The following is a 21284-nucleotide window of genomic DNA, read 5'->3' as shown; positions in this document are numbered from 1 at the left end:
AACTTCAGCCCTAAATTCCTGCACATAAGGTCAGACAAGGAGTTTGTCACACTGAAATCACATCTCCCTATCAGAGACTCTTCCCTTTCTCACTGGGCTACCCTTCCCCTTCCCTACTGCCATTCTGCTTTCACACCCCTGTTTTTGCTGTCATTTCACCTCTGTGCAGGTCTGACTGCTCGTCCTGCAGCCTCCCCTCCCTGCTCAGTGCAGTCTGCACAGAACAGTCTGACTTTAACCAAGACTATGCAGGAAAAGCCTTTTTTCTCCGAGAAAGCTTTTAGACATTACAAGTATTCAGGGTTCATTTACAACGTTGGGTAATGAAGCAGAGCTAAAAATACCATATGTTCCTTTGACATTGCCCATTCATTGCTATAAATGACTGGAATTTCTGTGACTGCAGAACAAAACATGTTTTATGTTTTTGCTTTGAAGTGAAGCTGTGTGTAAAGCTCTTTGCCACTTGGAATATCCCAGTGTTTTACATAAGAGGATAACAAAGTTTATTTGGAAAAGGCGGCGAAGCCTGCAGCTTGTTTTCCTCTCATTTTCTCAAATGAATGAGGAGAGATCTTAGAATGTGAGATCATGGGAGTGGAACTTGCTTAATTTTCTCAGTTATGAGAAAACATAGTGAGGAATTTATTGAGACTGCCCCCCAGAACATCACCTCTGCTTGGCAATTCAGTGCACAGCATAAGCAGAAGTCTTTTCAATCGGCTTCAAGCCTCCTCTGCAATCTGTGTAAATCTATTTCAACAACAGAATGAGATTATCAAAGCATGAGAGAGAACTGACACATAGGGCCAGATTGTTTGAAGATGTTTATTTTAAGTTTTTTCCATAATCTCATTCACTACATTTGTTTTTTGAATTCAGAGAAAGAGAAATTTTTTTCCCTAGTAATTAAAACTCTGAAGGCGGACACTCTTGCCTGCATAATAAAAGAACTTATAATATTTTAGAAAGTATTAAAAAAAACCCTATAAAAACCCTCAACTAATTTCTTCCTTTCAAGTGCTGAAATGATCTAATGCTATTAATAGAAGATTCTTTCTCTGTGGAAAATTTATTCTTCTATTTAAAGCTACTGGGGAAAAGCTTGCAAGAACAAAAAATTATGATTCTGACATCTGGCTATCAGTATAGCCTTCGGATGACGAGTTCAGATAGTGGCTTTAAAATTTAGTTAGATAGTGGCACAGATTTACTTGGAAACAAGGCAGGATGATACACAAGGCATCATTTTTGCACGCAGTTGCATCCATGGCTACATCCCTGCTATAATCCCACCCAGCTTGTCCCTCAGTCCTGGGGGAAGCAAATTGGTGGATCCCAGACTGCCAGCCCTGGAAACCACAGGTTTTCCTGCATGCCCCAAACCAGACAGAGCATCAGAACCTCCCCAGGTGCTGCTCAGCCAAGCTTGAGGCTGGCCCAGGTGCCCCAAGATTAGCAGAGCAGGTGTTGCTCTGTCCCCATGATGTCCCTGCAGAGGTATGAAATTGATACCAGAGCTGGGATGACATTTCGTGTGGGCAAAGGACGAGAATTCCTGTCACAATAAATCAGCAAACACAACACCTCCCCAGGAGTTTAAAGGGACATTTTTAACTGAATAGCTCATATCCTTCCTCCGGGCACCTGATCCATTGGGCATTACCTCCTTGACATGTGCTGGCACTTGGTAATTTTCTTCACATGCTGACCCAGGTGCCATTCTAGGGATTCACTACAGAGTTATGAGAGTTATGTGCCTTGTGCATTCCTGGTGGGATCATGCAGATATCATATTCACAAGAACATGTGGGTAAGTTACCCAAAACATGTGATTCCTAAGAAACACAGTAGAACCTGAATAGAATGCTTAAGGCTGAAAATCAAACACTTCTTTGGATTTTGTTCTTGGTTTAATAAGGAAATGGAGGCAAAATCTTTGTAAAGTGAACACTGTGCTAGAGATCTCTGAGTAACCCAAACCCAGTTCTATCTCTACAGCATTTGCATGGCTGTGAACTCTAAAATGGAGAGCTAAGCAGCATTTCCCATTAGCAGGGGGCTGGATGGGAGCAATTAGATATTTCTGTGATGTATGCACAGCATGGAATTAGATACAGCAGCTCAGACCCCCCAACACAACTGTTCTTCCACAAGAAGATGTATCCTCTTCCCTTAGAAGACACAGACATGAAAAGCAGGTCTTGGTTTACGAACTCTTGGGCTGGTAACCAGTAAATGGAGTTTTAGGGCATTCAGTATCAAGTCAAAATGACCATGGTCTCAGTGGTACAAAGTGCACTTTGTACCACTTTGAGAAGGCAGTAGAAATTCATTCTGCCTTCTCAAATTATTTAAAATACATTGATTAGTCCACACTGTTCCTGCAAGCTTTTTTCTGGATCAGGTATCATTTCTCTGCACCACTTGCACTTTATGCCATATCAAGAATTGTCTGTCAACCCCCAGTTGGCATCAATCTGGCATAAAAGCACAGAGCTGGCATAAAGTGTATCACAGCTCTGGCTGATTTGACAGAAATATGGTCACTTGCCCATGTCTGATCTGCAGGAAACCTGTCCTGCTGTTCAAAGCTCTCACACACAGCTCTGGTGTCACCATCAGCCTCTGGTACAACAGCAGAGCCTGGCACTGCCTGAAGGGGATGGCAAACGATGGAACACCTCTGCCTGTGCCCCAGCCCCGAGCTCGGGGTGGCAAAAGCGAGACATCTCATGGTGGCTCCAGCCCCTGCACACATCATTCTGCTCGGTGACCTCAACCCTCAACAGCAGCTCCTGCCACAAGAACAGCAAGGAGAGGATTTTTGCAGGGCATGAGCCTGTGCTGTGCGGCTGCAGCCAGCAAGGGGATGCAGAACAGCTCTGTTTGCAGAGCAAAACAGACACCCTTCCCTCATGTTTGCTCCTTTTGGGTTTTGGCTTTGGGCTTTTGGCTTGTGCACCACAAATTCAGTAGCTATTCTCTAATCTGTCTGTACCTACATATTATATCTACACTGTATATAAGTATGCACGCAGCATTACACGTTATATTATGTAACTACATGTTGAAAATCTAAAAAAAACCATCAAGGAGTCTGCTGGCAATATGGATTTGATTATAAAAGAGCTGCTTCTCATGGAGGTCAGAGTAAGAGAGGGTTTGGGAGCTTGATTTTAGGGTGGCACAGTCAGCACCAAAAATCTTGTAAACCCAGCTGAGCCCTCCAGCAGAACTCAATGCTCAGCCTGCCTCCCTCAGCCAGGCTCTTCCTAACCCCTCCTCAATAATGCATCTCATTCATCCTAGCAGCATGCATGATGACTTTCAAATAAAACAGGATAAGGCATGAGTTAGAAGTTAAATTCTGGCATCTATTACAGTGCTGTCTTACACGTTCATATTTATAATGCTCGAGTGCCTAAACACACAGTGAAAGGGCTGTAAACAAGAGTTAACTGCAGTTCCCATTAAAAGGTTCTCTAGGTCCCCTCATCTTTCCTAGTATTTTTTCCTCTGATTCTTTTGCTTCCTCTTTTTTTTTTTTCCTCACCCCTGGCTCCCAGAGCTGGCAGAAGGGCAAGGGGAGAAGGGCAGTGCTACTTTGTATTTAGGCAGCATTAAAAGTGAAAAGCTTTGACATCTCCCAAGCCAAAACTAGCAAAACCAGTTGAAAAAAAACCCAAACGTTCCTGTTCCATATTGCAAACTTTTCTTATTTGTTGAAAATGTGCCAGGGTAGCTTCAGGCTACAGTGAGCCTGCCTAAAGGCAGGTTTAACTTATGTTTTGACCATTTAAGAAGGAAAACAACTCTCATCTTCCATAATACTCTTTGGCACTCAGCAAATAAATTTTACCATGGCAACTGTAAAGCCACACAAATTCTTCATTGAAGTGGTCCTCGACATCTTGTTCTACAAACTAACCTGGGCACTCTGCAGTCATTAAGAATAAAAAACCCCACAGGAAGTAGCTGAGTATCATGTATTAGTGTCATGCTTGCCAGTTGTTACTTTAACATAACAGCTGAGTCTTACGTAATCCTGTTTTGTAATTATATACCCAAGTGCTTTACAAAGGAGCAGAGCTAAAATGTGTAGTGGGACCTGAGTCAGGTTGATCCAGTGCTGGAAAGAGAAACTTCACCTCTGAATGTTGTTCCAGAACTCTGCCTTTTAGCCTCTTCAGCTAATTCCTGGAGCCCATTCTGACTGGTCACAGGCTGAGGGAGTTCCCCACAGCTGCCCCGTGACATGATACCTCATCTTGCTCTGAGCATGGTAGAATTCAGAGGTTGTGAGGTCTGAAGGCACACAAATGGATAATGTAACTGGGTTTTTTTTTTACCAAACCTGAATGTTGTGCAAAATGACAGTGCTGACTGCCACAGCAAAGTATTTTCAGTGATTGTAGTGTGCAGCTGTACACAAAATATGAGCATATTTAGACCCAATTTGAGAGATAGCTGCCACAGCTGGAGGTATGAATCATGTAATGGCTATGGGTTTGGGCAGTTCTGCTGTGTAACCACTCAGCTCCACCAGCACAGGCAGGGATTGCCAATCCACGCCTTGCTGCAGGCTCAGCTCATCATCCCCTCCTTGACACTGTGCCCTCACATCCCTGCAAACAGGAGGACAACTTCACAGGGCTCACTATTCCACAGTGACACCTCGCTGCACAAGCAGAACTTCTTGCCATGATTCTCCTCCAAACAGATTAATCTTCGTAGAAAATGAGAGCAGAGGCTAATGAGGGCTGAGGCACAGATGGGATGGCACCAGCAGCTACTTCATACGAATGCAGCAAAGATAGTTTCTAGCATGACATTTTAAAAAACCAAGCCCTACCAGGATGCACAGCCACACAGGAATTTAGTTTGAAGTCAAATCTGTTCCTGACTGGCTATCTTCAGTGAAATACATGACACCTGGTCTCCTTATCTCACCTTCTCACTTAATCACACTTCTAATGAGCAGAAATATAAAACATAAACAGTTCTCTTCTCTTCTTACAATACTGATTTTCTTCCTACACTGTTTACTTTGAATAACCAGAGCTCCTTTTTAGACCCCTGTTCAATATTTCATTTGAAGAATTTCACAGGCATCTTTGAAATGCTATTTTGAATCTTCAGCAATGTTCAATGCAAATTTCCTGGGATTTTCTCCCCTCTCAAACTGGGCTGTGTATTTCAGAGTGGGGGAAGAGCTGTTTCATGGTTTGCTTATGCATCCAGGTCCATTCCCAACTGAGAGAGCAGTGAGAGCTCTGCAGACTAGAACACATATGAGCTGTGGGTAATTTCTGTATTAGCCCCCAATCTATAAATGGTCCATAAAAATCTAAATGTTATTCAGGGGTGTGTCACTTTCTATTATGAATTCTGACTGAGAAATCATGAACCCCTCCAAAAAGGAGTAGCCCAGTGGGATAACCATCAAACAGTGTTTCAGCAGTTATGGAATGACAGATATATTTGTGTCTTGATACATGTGCAAATAACAGTAACTGGCGTTGATAATGGTATTTGGGAAGTTGCTGTGCAATTTTGTGCTCAGAAGAAAATAATATGATGTGTCGTTTGGCACAAATTGCCTCCTCTGGATTTGCAGATCATTGCAGTTTCTGTCCCATTTTAATTGAGTTTCACCATGCTAATTTCTCTGGATTATTGCATTTATCACCTTCCAGATGATTGTTCAATGCTTTATTGAAAAGGAGTTCTCACCTATCTTTCATCTTCCTGAGACAAATAAGAAGAATTGGGAAAAGTTCTCATGATCTGAGATGATGGGAGAGGTGAGAGGATCCTGCTGTTTTTCTCTACTTTGGGCAGTGTTTTTAGCTGACTTCCAGTGGCAGTGCAGGTGTAACATGCCAGGGAAAATCCACGGGGCACAGTGCTTGTGCCATAAAACAGACCCAGTTTTATTTCTCTGGCACTAAAAACAAGGGAGAAGGCTTTTGCCTTGCAGACACAGGGAGAGAGAAACAGTCCTTTGGCTTTATTACCACTGCTAGGTGTGAGAATTATAACATCATCTTGAAAACTGCATATATCCCCCCTCTTTTTTTTGTTTTTTACAGTGGGAGAGAGGCAAGGGAGTGGGGTGGATCTCCTTGGCCATCTGGTTTTTGAACCAGTAGAGTGCATGTGAAGCAAATTTTCAAGGCTTACTCCCCAAAAGTGAAACTCAAAAAGCTGCATTCTGAAAGTTTCTGAAACTTGAATATATTTGTCCATCTTCCCAAGTGCTGCCAAGGCAGTGGTGCCTGGTGATCATGCCTGGATACTCTTGCAAGAGACTGAGATCTAATTTTGGCAAAAAATATCGTTCTGCAAAAAAAATATTAGGATCTGATAGCTCAGTCTTCTGTGAGTGACAGAGCTTATTTCTTCTTGAAGAATATTAATAGATTTTGCAGATAGACAAAAGAAATTAATTAAATTTTTCTGGCCCACATGGTTATTCAGTAGAGCTTGGTAAAGTGAGTCATAAGGGCTCAATAGCCTGTGGTTTAATTTAAGTTACATGACTTCTAAGAAAATCTTGAGATTTTTTGGGGAGGGAGATGAACTTTGAGTACAAAGAATTAAAGAACAAGGAAGGACCGGGGAATAAATGTGAAGGAATTTGGTGCACAAACCTGGAGAAAGCTGGGACAAACAGCCTCAAGAGAACACAGGATGGAGAGACTCCTGCTTCGTATGATTAATCCTTTCCTCTGCTTTAGTTTTAAAGGAATACTTGGTAGCAAATTTATATCAAATAGATTAACCAGAAGCAGAAGTTTGAGAGGGGCCTGCTGCATTAAAAATTACAATAACTGTCAGATTAGTCATGTGTGACATTTTCCTCTTCAACCACTGCACAAGGGGTGAAGTTGGGCATTGTTGTACAATGAACAAATCATGGGATATTCAAACAAATCAGTGCTTTCATCATCTTCTACCATTTCATCACATTACTTTTTAAATTGATTTTATTTTGTAGGCCTATATATTCCCTGAAATACATTTCTCTGCATATGTGGAGCATGAAAAATTAATCCATTAACAGGTATTCTTTAACTAGGTCTCAAGAGTGCTGTAAGCCTGAATTATGCTGCATTTTCCAGTATCTTTTTAATTTTGCATGTTCTGGATAAAAAACAGTTTCCTTTAAAAATCATTGCTCTCTTCTCTGTAATGGTGACAGGAGGGGAAGAGGATATTGAAAAGTTCCTCATCAGCATAAATAAATTAAAGTCCCCACTTCAGAAAAGCCAAGAGGAATGAAGCTCCATTAAATGTTTTAAGAGGAAGCTGGAGGCAGAGATGACCAAAATGAAGCTCCCCAGTCTAAATATATTAGCAACTCTCTCCACACTTGGATTTTTAAATGTCACCTAATCTGTTATAACTGAAACATCTTTGAAGGTAGTCCAGATAGAGCAGGGATTGTGGTACCATGCATTTAAATAATGGGATATCACATTTGCCTGTTTTTAAACCTGTATTTGCAGGTTAAAATTCAGCTTTCTGTTAATAGGGCCAGTTGCATATTTCTATCTCTCCTCAGGCTCCTCCTCTCTTTGTCATCCCTTTCTCTGCTGCCTGATGATGCCTCCTTTTGCAGGATTTCAAAGATTTGCAGAAATTTCACAGCAGTAATCCTGTCATCCAGCCAGGGAGATCTATGTACACTATTTATAAACTGATACAGTTCCACTTGCTGCAGAATAGCAAATTCATCATTAATTAGATATTGTATTAGAGAGCTTCTCACACAGACACTGTTGTCAGCTCAGGATTCAACCCCAAGCTGTATGGTATTTATGCTTCAGTGTGGGTTTTTTCAGGCAGTTATCCATAAATTGGACACTATTTACATTTCTTGTGTCACTTTTCATAAAGACTCTCTTGTGCACAGGCCAAGATGTCCCAAACCTGGGAGATCTGTTGATTTTTTCTTCATGCAGTCTACTGACTTGCTTGGTGGCCTTGAGCAACCTTTTCCTTCCCTCTGGGCTTCATTTATCCTCTTAGAGTAAAAGGGATACAAGAAATTTAATTTACTTTGAAAGGTATGATTACCATTTGCAATGTCCACTGGAGGCTTGGGATAATGGATGGATGTGTGTTTAATAGAGAGGACATTCCTGGCAGTTGCTTTGGCAGGAGGATCCTTCCCTGTGACAGGAGCACCATTTTAGTGCTCAGGAGGGGGAAATGAGAAATATGCACAGAGTTTCCAAGGTGATCCTGCTGCATTCATCCTGGCAAACTTTAATTTTTGAATACCAACCTTTTCCCTACGGTATCTCCTTAATTTTTCCACTGCCATTTATCGTATTTTTAGGACAGTTTTATCTTGAGTTATGGGCATATATTTCACCTGGGTTTCAAATACAGAATGTTTTTATCAACTTAAAGACATCTTGCAGGCATCTTGCTTTTTGGACTGTTTATTTCAGGGTTTTCCTTTTTTCCTGATCACCTCAATTTTACATTATCCCTTTTCTAGAAATTAAACACTTGGCTGCACTTGGCCTCCTGTCCCTCCCCAAAACAGAACTGTATTTTGGCTCTTACTCCTTAAACCCTTTTGAACTGAGCCCTGAGCACCACTCCAGGTGAAATTCAGAATTCATCCCTTTCTTGTGAGTCCTAAAACTGCTGTTTGATAAAGCAGTTATTTACCATGTCCAAAGTTACTTATCACCCTTGTCCTGAAAAGCCAGTGATCCAGGCTGGAAGAGGGGAATCTCCTACTGTTGATACTAATTTGCAACCTACAGCTTTTCCTTCTGATCTTTTTCTCATTGAAAACTGAAAATTCCAAAGCCCCATTTAAGTCTCTTTTATCACTTGACGTATTTTTTTCACCGAGATGGTTTTGCAAATATTAACAACCTCTGTAAACAAGACCAAACCACACAGGGGAAACTCCTCCTTAACCTGATCCCCAAAGAGCCATTTGGAACAAATGGCTTTGCATAATACAGCTTTTCCTAATTAGCATCTCTGGCAATAAGCCACTTGGGTATATCTGATATGCTTTTATCTTAAGATGAAATTTACATTTGCTGCTAGGTGGCTCTGACATCTTCATTCTTGTTTTAGATCCCTGTCATAACATGATTATTGTGCTATCCCTACTCACAGCAAAGCAGCCCCTATTTGTAAATGGCTCAGGCTGATCCACGGGGATGAGCTCTCCAGTCCTGCCAAACCTGAATGGTGAGGGGTTTTTCCTTGCAACTTTCCTCTTAGAGTCCAAAAAATATTGTTGTAAAAGCTGCAGAGCAGGTTTAGGGTATTTTTGGAGCCATATTCCAAGAAATAAGATGGAAAAACAACCAAGAAAATAACTGATAAATAAGAATGTTTTTCTGAAGAGATTGCAGTTTAAATATTCCAAAGGAGGTTAGTCCAGCTCTACAAGACAGACTGTGGCACAGATTGTAATGATTTTTCCAAAGTTTTGAAGGACTGAATAAAGAACAGATCCTTTCCTTAGTCCAGTATTTAACCACAAAACTTTTTCCTACCACAGAGAGCTGAGCACTTTCAAATATAATTTTTCAAGAGCAGATTTGCTATCAGTGCTATAAATGGTTCCAGTTCTTACGAAATCAGTTGATCTCTTACTGATCATATCAACTGAGGATATGGCACAGGACTCTCCAGTACAAAATAAGTTAAACCATATAAATCAAATGAAAGTGCTTTCTTAAACATCAGAAATATTAACAACATTTCTTGTGCCATGAAAAATGTCGTAGCTTTCAAAAATTTTATGTTTAAATAGAGTGTTTTTTTTTCAATGTTTGGAAACAATGAGAAAGTTCTCAGGTCGCAGTAGGAAATGTGTAAATCAGAGCAGTCATTCATCTAATTTATTTTAGGAGGTTTTGCTATTAGGTTCCCTACAGCTGCTTTAGCGAGAGTCTATTGTAAAGTGCCAAAAAGAATGGAAAATATCCTACCATGCAAAGTTACCTCTCTTAAACATCACTTTCTGAGAAACAGAACAATCAAACTGCAATGCAAAGGTAAAGTGACTGCTACAAATCAAACAGGAGTCTAATTCCAATCACCACACAGGCCTTTGGGATTTTCATATTTCATGTGCTTAATCAGATTTCATTTGATGGCCATTCATTAAGGAAAACATTCCTATTTCCCCAGGTAAATAGATTTCTTCCTCCTAACAGCTTTGTACTCCACTCTGGCTTTACCACACGAGCCTGTTAAGTGTTCAGGTCAAAACCACAGAGCAGGAAAATACTGATGCCGAACTGGAAATCTTTTACTTATTCTCCTTTGTGATTTGTTCGTCTCAAACACCACAAGGAGTGAGAAAAAGTGCTCCAAGTCACACAAGTCTGAAGCTGTACTGGGCAGTTCTCACTGTGACAGGACCATGCTGAAATAAATACCATTAATGCTACCCCATGAGGTCTACTATTAATCAACTCCTTTTCAGCTGTCTAAAAACTACATAGATCACATTCTGTTAGCTCAGAGTTGCTTTGTAATTGCAAAATAGTGCCAGAATTCTAGCAGAAACAAGGGCTCAGTGGTGGGCAAGATTTGAGATCCATAAATTAATCAAGTATAATTTAACAATTCATAATATCAATAATCATACAGCATTCATAGCATGCTCTTATGTCTAACATTTAATGCTTACAGCATAGCCATTATAGATTATTATGGTATGATGGCTGGCACTACTAGAAATTACATATTACAGATTCAATCTATTGACTAACACTAAAAATCCAATGGCAAAAAAACCATATTGTTCATTTTAATGGAGATTAAATTATTTTTTTCTAGGCTCACTTTGAAAAGAAACACTGAAAATCTCCTTAACCCTTTAATGTGTACAATATAACTTCTCTTTAAAAGGGTTCTCTTAACCTGGGTTATTTCAGTGCTACAGTTCACAACATTGCCCCAAAAACCACTGAGTGGGAGTGCAGGATGATGGACTACAAGTGGGAAAGGAAACAAATAGCTAGAGACAGAACAACTTCTTAATTGGTTTTGCCTTCAAAGCACATCCTAAAACTCTGTCCCAGAGTTAGAATTAGGAGAAGAAAAATCATGTCCCAGAATGGTGAAGTGTAGGATTAGAAATACCAAAAAAAAAAAAAAAAAAGGTAGATCTGGAGCCAAAATTTCAAGAGAAACAAAACTCAGCTAGAGAGATTTAAAGGAGATTTAAAAAGTTGAATTCAAAGCACCCTGTCCTGCACTCAAATGTAATCCAAGATTTGTGGCTGTTTATTGGAAAATACCTCAAGGATGCTGGTAAAGGTTCCACTTCCATTCCTCCCCTGGTGGTTCTGTTTGTTACCTGTAACTCCTTGCAGTACCTCTGCTGCCTGAGAAACTCTGACAAACCACTGATGCTGCACTCTGTGGCAGAAGGTCTGAGGCTGTTTGAATTGACATTCTGAAGTCCAGAACTCTCACATGCCTGCCGTTAGCCACATAATATTATGCAATATTCTACAGTCATTCCCTGAGAAATTGTATGGTGGCTTTGCTGCAGAAGTTGTGGATGGGGCAGGGGACTGTGGAAAAAAGAAGATTTTTTGTTCTTGGGAGAAGAAGAGAGAAGGCTCTGGAGATCTGGGTTCTTTCTCCTCCCCCTGCCAGACTGCCAGGGGGTAAAAGAGTAAATCACTGAAACAAGATGCTCATCTTCATCCTACAGCTGACACGTAAATCTTCACGTAGTTGAGAATCCACAACAGAATTCAGTAAGACATTATTCTCTGAGCATACCAAGTGCTGCCTTATCTAATGGGTGTGGAAAGGGTATATTAATAAACTTTCTGCCTTCACAGATTACTGGAGAAAAACGTGTGTGATGTGCACTTTAAGGCTGCATCACAATGCATATGCACAAGGAACCAAGTGAAGATTGCAGAGGCAACCATAATTCTGGCACTTCCAAAGTTTTTTGTGCCTGCCTTTAAAATCTTAATAATGTGCTTTTAACATAGCAGCTTTCTGGTATAAAACATGTGATTATCTGAAATTACGTATATATTTTCACAGTATCTGGAGAACATTTTGTTTTGTGCTTTAAAAGGATCCTGAAAATAATCGTTATTTAACTAAAACATCTTTGGCTTTCTTTCCACTTTGCTTTTGTGTGGAAGCCACAGAACAGCTTTTCACATACCGGATGAATAATGTGTAGGAAGAGTGAGAGAGGAAGGGAATTGATGGCTTCTTTTTAAGTATGTGAATTTAATTCCACCAGGCACTTTATTTTAATCGTAATGCAGATCCAAATTTATAAGAAGAAAAAAAAAATAATTTCCTCATTGCTTCTATATGTTAGTTCATATACATTACTGAAACAGTTCATATTCTATAAAATACATTTCTGATTTTTTCAACTGTTGTTTGAAAATGAATATATATCGATATCTAAATATTAGGTAGCATAAAATCATTCTGCATCTTCAAACTACAGCAAAATGCAGCCAGAGGCTTGCTGGACAACTGTTAGATTACCTGACCGGATTTAGATGTTTCACAGACACAAATTTTCTCGCACTGTTGGATTTTTTTAGCAAAACTCTTTTTCCCATCAGTGCCAAGAGGAAAGAAATGAGCTATCCAATACACGCCTAAACTCAAAAGTATTATAGCACTTGCAGTGAGAAAAATTCCTTGTTTTCTGCCCCCATTCCCTCCAGCTTCTCTGCAACATAACTGCAGACATAAATCCCTCTCCCTATTGGAAAAGTGCATCTATTGATCCTCAAATAAGCACGTGTAATAGTTATGCAATTGATCTGCCAGCATCATCCCTGATTCCCAGTTTGGGAGGAACACATTCCTGCTTATGAAATGGACAATTTTCAGAGCCCAAAGTATGAAAGAACAATCCTACTTCCTTAGGTAAAAGAGAGCCAATGGAATTTTTTTCTCTATTCCTAATGATCGCAGAGATAACACATTCTTGCATATTTTATCACAAGCAAAATATCCGAGGAGTCCTAATTCCTTCATGCTAAAAGCTCGCAGCATTCCCTCAATATAAAATCTCAGAAATATTTCTAAAACATCAAAATCTTTAATGTCCACTCACCTCGGCTAAAATTCCCAGTAAATACAATAGATCAGTTTAACAAAATAACAAAAACATCCGTAGCAGGAAGGAAGTATTTATCCATCTTTCTATTCATTTCTTTTATTCCTTGCTACTCACCTCCGAGTGCTGCTGTTGCTCAGAGCACACAGAAGGCAGAAGCTCAATCCGAGGAAGAAAAAAGGTTATTTCCTTTCACCCTGTTTTTGCTCTCCCTTGAAACTCCTTCACTTTCTCCTTTCAAGTTGCATAGGAAGACAAGGATGGACCCTTTGGGCTCTCTCCAGGTCTGTGTATATTATGTAAAACAGATGAATGCATTTCCTATTTTAACCACGAAAGTCATGTCTGCACTGACAGGCGCCGGGATCATTAATAGTGCGCTGTGTGCAACTGTGAAAGCCCACGGAATGCTCAGAACTGGGCTCAGCTCTCTAAATGCAGAACCAGATGAAAATCTGCAAATCAACTTCTCTGTGTTGCAAAAGTTCCTCTTTTTCTCTGCCACAGGAGAAGCTGGAAATTGCTGTTTACCCAGTGCATTTCATTGGAAATGCTGGAGCAGAGCTCAGAACTTGGTATAACAGAAACAAACACACTGGAGATGTTTTGGCCATTAAAATGCTTCTAACCCCAGTGTAACTTCCAGTCAGCTACCACATCAAACCTGTGATTCTTTTCCCCCAAGACAATTTTGTCTTGTAGCACTGTCAGCAAACTGCTCCAGCATTGCTTGAAAATATTCCAGCCTAAATTACAGTAGTGAAAGCCTGTTCTGGCCTCTTCCCTTACTATTTTTTTCTAGAATATTTACATTTCATATTATTCCCCACCCAGTCTTAGCCACAGTTCCCAGAATGCAGGAAAACAGTCTTTCCTTCCTGCAATCCTAAATGCCTTCATTAGGGAGACTTAATGTTGGAGTGTTTTGGAAGGCAGATGCTCTGGATTTAAAAGAAACAGGAGAGGACTCAGTGAACAGCTGCATTGCTCTCAGCTTCCAGAGAACCATATTTCAGAATGGTTTTGTACATTATTTTGTCAGTGGGAACATATAATTACCATCTAAATTTAAAAACACTGGCTTTCCTGCACGAAGGCAAAAGCAGACTTAAAACCACAATGACTGTTCTGTGCAAGAATTCTGTGCCAATGATGCAGAAAATGAGATCCAAGTGAAAAACAAAGGGGTTTAGAAGGTCTTAGCTTGCAAGGTGTCTGTACAGAACTGGCCAAAAACCACAGGTACAGGAATTCTTGTGCACTCCTGAATTAATGATTATTCACAGTTCTTAGCTGAAATTTCATTCCGTGGATGTTTCAGGTCTTCACTGACTGCTCAGAAATACCTTGTTCTTACTAATGAGCACTATTGTATTACATCTGTAGTACACTGAAATTCTGGGAATTAAACCCACGTTCCAAAGTTATAATTTTTCAGTTCTAAAGGAAAATATTTTTCAGGTAAATTGAGCACTGTCTGTTTCTGTAGATACTAGATCATGTAATTCCTGAAATGGGGTTCTGGCAAAAAATTCCACTTTGGAGCACTGAGTATACCTCCTACTAGGGAACTGGCAAAACCCAGAGAGAAAATCTAAACATGTTTTTGATAAAATCTTATAAATTTAAAGTAAATCACAGCCTTTTTTTTTGGCCCAGGAAATAGATATTAACATGTTTTTTTCTCTTATTGAGTCTTCTTATGCATCATCTACAACCACCCACGTTTATTTTCCCAAATAGTTAAGTCAGTGACTAAAGGATCCTCTGCAGCTCAGGTAAATTGCTTCTTCTGAGAAAAGTGCACTAATCATGTGAATAATATAAAATTGATTTGGTTTAATTCAATGAGCATATGTAAAACAGAAGCTTTCAGCCATAAACAGGATTTCAGTGGACAGTCCATTGTTTATTCCCTAAGGGATACTTTAGGGAATAAATTTAATGAAGTACTGTTTCAACTACTTATTATCATTGGGAGTCTCTTAATTAATGTCAGTGGCATAACCTAGGTCTAAAATTTTATATGGGCAAAAGTGGAAGATAAAGTCAAACAAAGAAAGGAGAAACTCTTTGTATCTAAAAGTCTGGTTCCTTGGTTGTATTGAAGTGATCAGTTAATGTTTTTTAAAAATAGTGTCCATCTCTCACTATTCTGTGCATAGAAATCATCCCTTCCACTTACTGAAGTTCTGGAAAAAAGCTGTGACAAGCAAAGGCCTAACTTCAAACGTAAATAAAAATATTAAGCAAAATCTCTATTAAAAATTAAAGTTTCTGGAAGTAAAGTTCCTAAACATATGCTTAAATTTAAGTACTTAGTCTTTACAAGGTTAGTAGGATTCATCTGTCAGGGAGATGCCTTATGCCAAACAGGCTGATTGGAGTTTTAAACCCATGTTTGCTAAGCTCCTAAATACTTGAAATTTAGGCACACAAGTTTGAAAATCTGGCAAAAGCCTCTTAAATGTAAGTGAAAAATAAACAAATCTTTTCTGGTGCAGAAGTTTCTATGAATCATCACTCCAGGCCCAGGGAAGGGCTGTTCCCAGGGCAGGAGCTGTGGCACAGGTGATGCTGGAGAGCTCCTGAGGCTGCAGCAAGCAGGGCAGGAGGAAATTTGGATACAGGACTAACCAATGAATAATCATGCTGGGGGAGCTGATGTTTTGTACTCTTGCTGATGGGCAAAATTCCCCAAGAGCTTAGAACAGCTTAACTTCAGATTTTTCAGTGCCATAAATAAAACTTTTCCTTCTTAACAGGACTCAGACTTAATCTTCCCTTTTTGCATGAGACTCAGAACTCTCTTTTTTACACTTCCATATATGAAGCACCTCTGGCTACTTACACTGCAGGAATAAATAATCTCTACAGTGAATACAGGTCTTTTTAAGGTATCTCTTTTAGAATCTGAATTCCATTCGTTCATTTTGTATTCTCCATGTAGTGGAAACTAAGTTTTAGTGAAGTTTTTCTTAGCAAACATTCTTCAAGTATGTGAACCTCTTAAAGCATCCTAAAGGTTTCCTGTTAAATTCTGTGCATGTGGCAATAGTTTTGGATATAATAGTTTACATTTCAGCTGCCAGTGCATTTCTCTGTCAGAAGACATTCCTTTATTTATGAGATTCATAGATCTTTGGATTATAGCTAAAATACAAGATAGTTTTTGCTGGTAATAAATTGTGACTCCTTTCACTGAAGCTGGGCAACATTCCATCTTCCAATGCTTTATTGTGCAACTTCTTTATAAGTCTTCCAGTAAAAAGAGATTAAATTGTCAAAGTTACCAGGTAATGGCTTGAGCAGTTGACAGAGCACAAACTTGGCACACAAAGCATAGGTGGATATTGAAAATCTTGTTTCCTCATTGAGGAAGAGGTCAGTGGGTGTAAATTGGGTTGGTTACCTCTTGAAAATCCAAGGTGTTTTGCTTTTGATTCACATTTTTCAAAAAAACTTTATAATGAGAAAATCTGTCTGTGTATCAGAATGCTGAGTGCTAATTTTAGAACTCTTCAAATAGAATCAGAAGACTCTTCGAGACACAATAAAAAAACCTGGCATTTGGGGCGTCTTTCTTAACAGGTTTTAAATTAGGTGAAATTTGGATTATAGCATTCAGTATTTCTTACTCATAAATTGTGTTTGGACTTAGTTTTTTTTTAAAGCAAAAACGTGAAGATTAGATTTAGAAAACTGTGGAATGAGGCATTTGTTCTCTTGTTGTCATGAACCCAAAGAAACATCTCTTATTTTAAAGTCCTTTTCATTTAAATACACTTAACATGCTTGGAGTACTTTCTTACTACTGCAGTAATTAACATTTGTAACCTTTGCTGATTTGGAATTAATGTTGTAATTAGTAGAAAAAGACAGACCAGATATTCCAATATATTCTTGGAAACATCTTTCAGATGTTCTAAGAATTATTCTCAAAAACTAGAAAATTCATATACTACTATCACTGACTGTCTTGATCCATCTTAATTAGGCTATTTGGGGGTTTTAAATGTGGCAATAAGTTCCTTTTATTTTCTCAATAAGGCCTTTCTTCAATTTTTATTTTTATCATCTGTCACAGAAATTTGTTGTATGTGTAAGCAATTTAATGGTTCACTGAAAGGTTGTTATGCAACTGAGTTGTATAAAACCCTGTCCAAGCCCAGAAATTACTGTAAGGGGGAAACAGTGAAATGGTGAAAGGATGAGAATTTAAATACGTTTTCTGTTGGCATTTCTATCTTTTGTTAGTGGGTTTGTAGAGCTCCTCTCCTTGATATCCTGTGAGGGCAAGAGGGAAGAGATTCCATAACTGATGTTGGGATGTCAGGGATAAAAAGCTTCTGCCGTGGCAGGAGTCTGGAGCCATAATGTAGCCAATGTGGAGTCTGTAGTGCCATTTCTGCTTTACAAAGGTCTGAAGTGATTATTCCAACACACAGTTGTCCAAACAGAAGCCACTCAGTGTAATGCTGAGCTATTATTAAAGTCATTAAGCCTGGTCTTATCAGTGGAGGTGATGAATGATTAAATGCATCATTCCAACTGCACCAGTGGCAGGACTTGGGGGCTTTCTATCCATCCATGTTTATAAGCCTGTAAATGAATACAGTGGATAGGAAATATTATCAGTTGGTGAAGTTGTCCCTGATGCAGTTTGTTAGCCCCTGTGACAGCATCTGCAGCTATTTCCAGAGTGAGCATCAGCCTGCAATTAATGCAAATGGCAGATCCTGCCAGGATTACTCAGGTTACTAAATTAGACATATTTCTGTTGACCATTGCTGTGATTATCCCCCCAGCAGAGCACTGCTCTGTGAGTGAGGGATGGATAATTTGACCCTAAACTGACTATACATAAGTACTACTCCAAAAGCAGTGAAAGACCCAGCATTGGGGGTTTTTATTTCACTGACACTGATTTCTCCAGGAATAAGAGCTCATCTTAAGGTATTTGACAGAACAAAGAAATATAATCATGCTGTACCCTTGTTTCTGCAATAACAAGATATAACTTCACAATTCAGTTTATTTCCCAACCACAGCATCCTCTGAGAAACTAGAAACTCTTCTTTGCAAACAACCTTTGTATTGGACTGGATGATCTTCTGTGATCCCTGCCAGCCTGAATGACTCTGTGATCCTCTGATCTGTTTACGTAACCCCTACAAATAAAATACACCTCCACATCCATCAATTATTTACCAATATTTCTACAGATGTCCCAAATATATGTTTTTGACCTTCAGGCAGAAACACTGAAGCACAATAGAAAATTCCACTTGGCCAAAGCTGGAAAAGCTTAGAAGCCTATAAATTATCTGCTCTTCTAGACTGCAAGAATAACTTTGGTAAAGCAAGAAACAGTAAATCAGGTTCATATTGGCTCAGTACAAAAAATACAAACAGCAAAAGTGAACCAGTTGTTGGTAACCAACACCACTCCTTGGGCTGAGTTTCTCCATTTGCAACTGAAATTACTAGTTTGAGCCCTAAGTAAATTTTTAAGGGAAGCTTTACAGACATTGCCTAACATCACACACAACATGTATTTCTCTTCTCACTTGTTAAAGTAGGATCCTTGTAACTTCTAACATTTGCCACCACAGAACATATAATTTGAAAGAGGCATGACCATTTTTTCACCAGCAAACATAAAATAAAGTGAAAAGAGTGATGTCAAAAAGCAGTAGCACTCAGCTGTAATTCCCTGTAGGATTTTCTCTTACCACTTCTCACTTTCTATGAACATTCTTCACAATCTCTCCTGCCTTTTCACTTGAAGCTGTGATGGCCTTTTGAGAGAATAAGCAGTGAGAAGGCAGTTTCTTCACTGTGTAAGAGTATGTATTTTGTTTCCAGCCAGTTCTGAAAACATGGGTTTCTGTCCTTCCTATATGAGATAAATCACGAAACAACTGAGTATAAGCACAGTGTAGGTGGCACAGGCCATAGCCTTACAACCATATCTCCATTCCTCTGAGGATTAAAACTAGATACAATTTTCATCCATATCCATAGATACAAATCAGCACATCGTGAATTGTTGATTTTTCTGTCTAGTAATGCTTTCACAGTCTGCTGTTTTGGGCCTCTCTTCATCAGCCTCCCTCCAAAATTGCTATAAGAATTTGGACTGCCTCTACTTTAATCAGCTAATAAGAATAAGATATCCCAACATGATATTTATCCTCATAAACTCACAGTTATCTCTCACATTGGGAGTTCCAGGGATGCAGCAATGTGGACCAGGGAGCACCACGCCAGTGTTCAGCACCAAGGTCAGCTCAGGACTAAACAGCCCATAGACAAGGCCCTTGATTCATTAGAAAGCCAAAACTCCCATCAAAAACACAGAGAAATCTCAACACTTGTTGAATGGCAATAGAGAAGATTATTTTTTTTAAATCTAAACCTTATATTTTATTCATTAACTGCATCCTTTATAGGCCATTCTATGTGGAATATAACACAAATAGACGTGAGATAATTCTGTAACACTGTTTACTTTCAGTAATGCACAATGCAGCTGCAGTGGAAGAAAAGCCAGATGAATTGAGCACTGCACTTGCATGTACTTTTCTTTGAACTCTTTATGTACAATACATGGGCTAAATCGTGCCTTCAGGCACAGTCTTGAACAAAGACCATAAATTTCACAATCTCCAAAGACATAATATTGCAGCACAACTCCCTGTTGGCTTCATGCTAGGCCAGCCACAAATGGGCTTTTTCTGAAGCATTCCACAGCATGTGTGTAACATCCTGGACACACTGAGACACCAACCAGGGCAGGGCACTGTCACCAGAAAAACCTATTGCTCTCTCCACTTCTTGTCTGCTCCTCAGCTACATCCCCCAGAAAAGAAAAATGTCATAGGTAACCGATTGCATATGTGCCCCTTGCATAGAGACTGAGACAGACAGACATTTTCAGTCCCTTCAATGGATGGATGGATGGATGGATTGAAGTGCCTAGAGACTGGGTTTGTGTAGATTTAGCTGATTTTTACTCCCTTTGAGTGTGGACTTGGAACAAAGATGCATTGGGTAGATAAAGATTAATCTATTCCTGACTTAAACTGATGCAGGTGTGTGTGAGATGCTCATTCAGAAGGCATTTTAATATATTTAATACGTATAAAAAGGCAACTGAGATCCTACTGAATTTATTATGTATCAAGCCAATGACAGCTTCAATATTTAGAGAAGGGATTGTTGTAGGTTCTGAACAAGTTCTTTGACAATTTACTACTGACAACAAAACTGGCCTGGGAGTCTAAAATTTCCACAATTTCCAAGAGTTGTGGGTGTAGACCATTTTGGTAGACAGTTCAAAAAACCCAAACTGCAGTAAGGTTAGAAAATCTTCCCGATGGAGTAACCTGGAATGTGTAGCAGCACTAGAGAGAACAAAGCAGTAATGCACATGGGAAATCCCAGAACAAAGAGAAGAGTCAATCACTGCATGTTTACTTAAGTGGCCAGATTGATACATTGCTGCACACAAAGACAATTCAGCCCAAAAGTTGTCCTTTCCATGAATCCTACAGACTTTTTTACATGGAAATGCTTATAAAATCTAATCCAATTTACCTAAGTGCGTGTGCTTGGAAGTAGCTTAATTAAACCACAGTAAATTTGCATGAATACTCTCTCCTAGAATTAAAGTAATCTTAATTCAATTTAGGTTCATTTACTTTGGAACGGAATAAAGCTAAATTAAATTGAGCTCACTTTAATTCTCAACATGAGTGTCCACACAGATTTTAATAGTTAATTAATCCACTGTACTTTCATAAATGAACCTGCCTGGATTTTCATAGGCCGTGTTTATGTAAACAAGCTCTAAACACAGTCTTCTGTTATTTCAAGGCTGTTCTATTTTCTGTTACACTCCATATGGGCTAATTTAACAGTCACTAGGAGGAGCCAAGTATTAGCAGATTGTTCTTAACCAAGACTGTATTTTCCATCACTGGATGTAAAAGACAAATTTGTAATATATTCTCTGAATTACAGTCCTTAATGCAGCCCTTTAGGCCTTAAAATCTACTGATGACAAACAAAAGAAGCTAGATGTGATTTCTCAGAAAAAAGTCTTTAAATTCCATGTCTAAAAATGATATACTTAAAGATGTTCCTTTGCAAAATAGATTAT

At 39.2% G+C, this 21284-nt stretch overlaps 1 protein-coding gene across 3 annotated transcripts in view; it reads right to left on the bottom strand.

Annotated features, from left to right (window-relative positions):
- The window catches only part of PHACTR3 (phosphatase and actin regulator 3), a 100563-nt gene that overhangs the window by 59090 nt on the left and 20189 nt on the right, over positions 1–21284 (bottom strand). Inside the window, exon 1 of one of the 3 annotated variants that reach the window (XM_085079592.1) lies at positions 13235–13412. The exons of the other annotated variants lie outside the window; for them this stretch is intronic. The gene's annotated coding sequence lies outside the window, so the exon portion shown is untranslated. Of the gene's footprint in view, positions 1–13234; positions 13413–21284 lie in introns of those variants that run through there. 3 annotated transcript variants of the gene reach the window in all.

Source organism: Lichenostomus cassidix, chromosome 20 (genome assembly GCF_008360975.1).
Source record: "Lichenostomus cassidix isolate B80296 chromosome 20, HeHo_3.0, whole genome shotgun sequence".
NCBI lineage: Eukaryota > Metazoa > Chordata > Aves > Passeriformes > Meliphagidae > Lichenostomus > Lichenostomus cassidix.
Note: the sequence above shows the minus strand (reverse complement) of the source record. Positions and strands in the feature narration are given on the sequence as shown.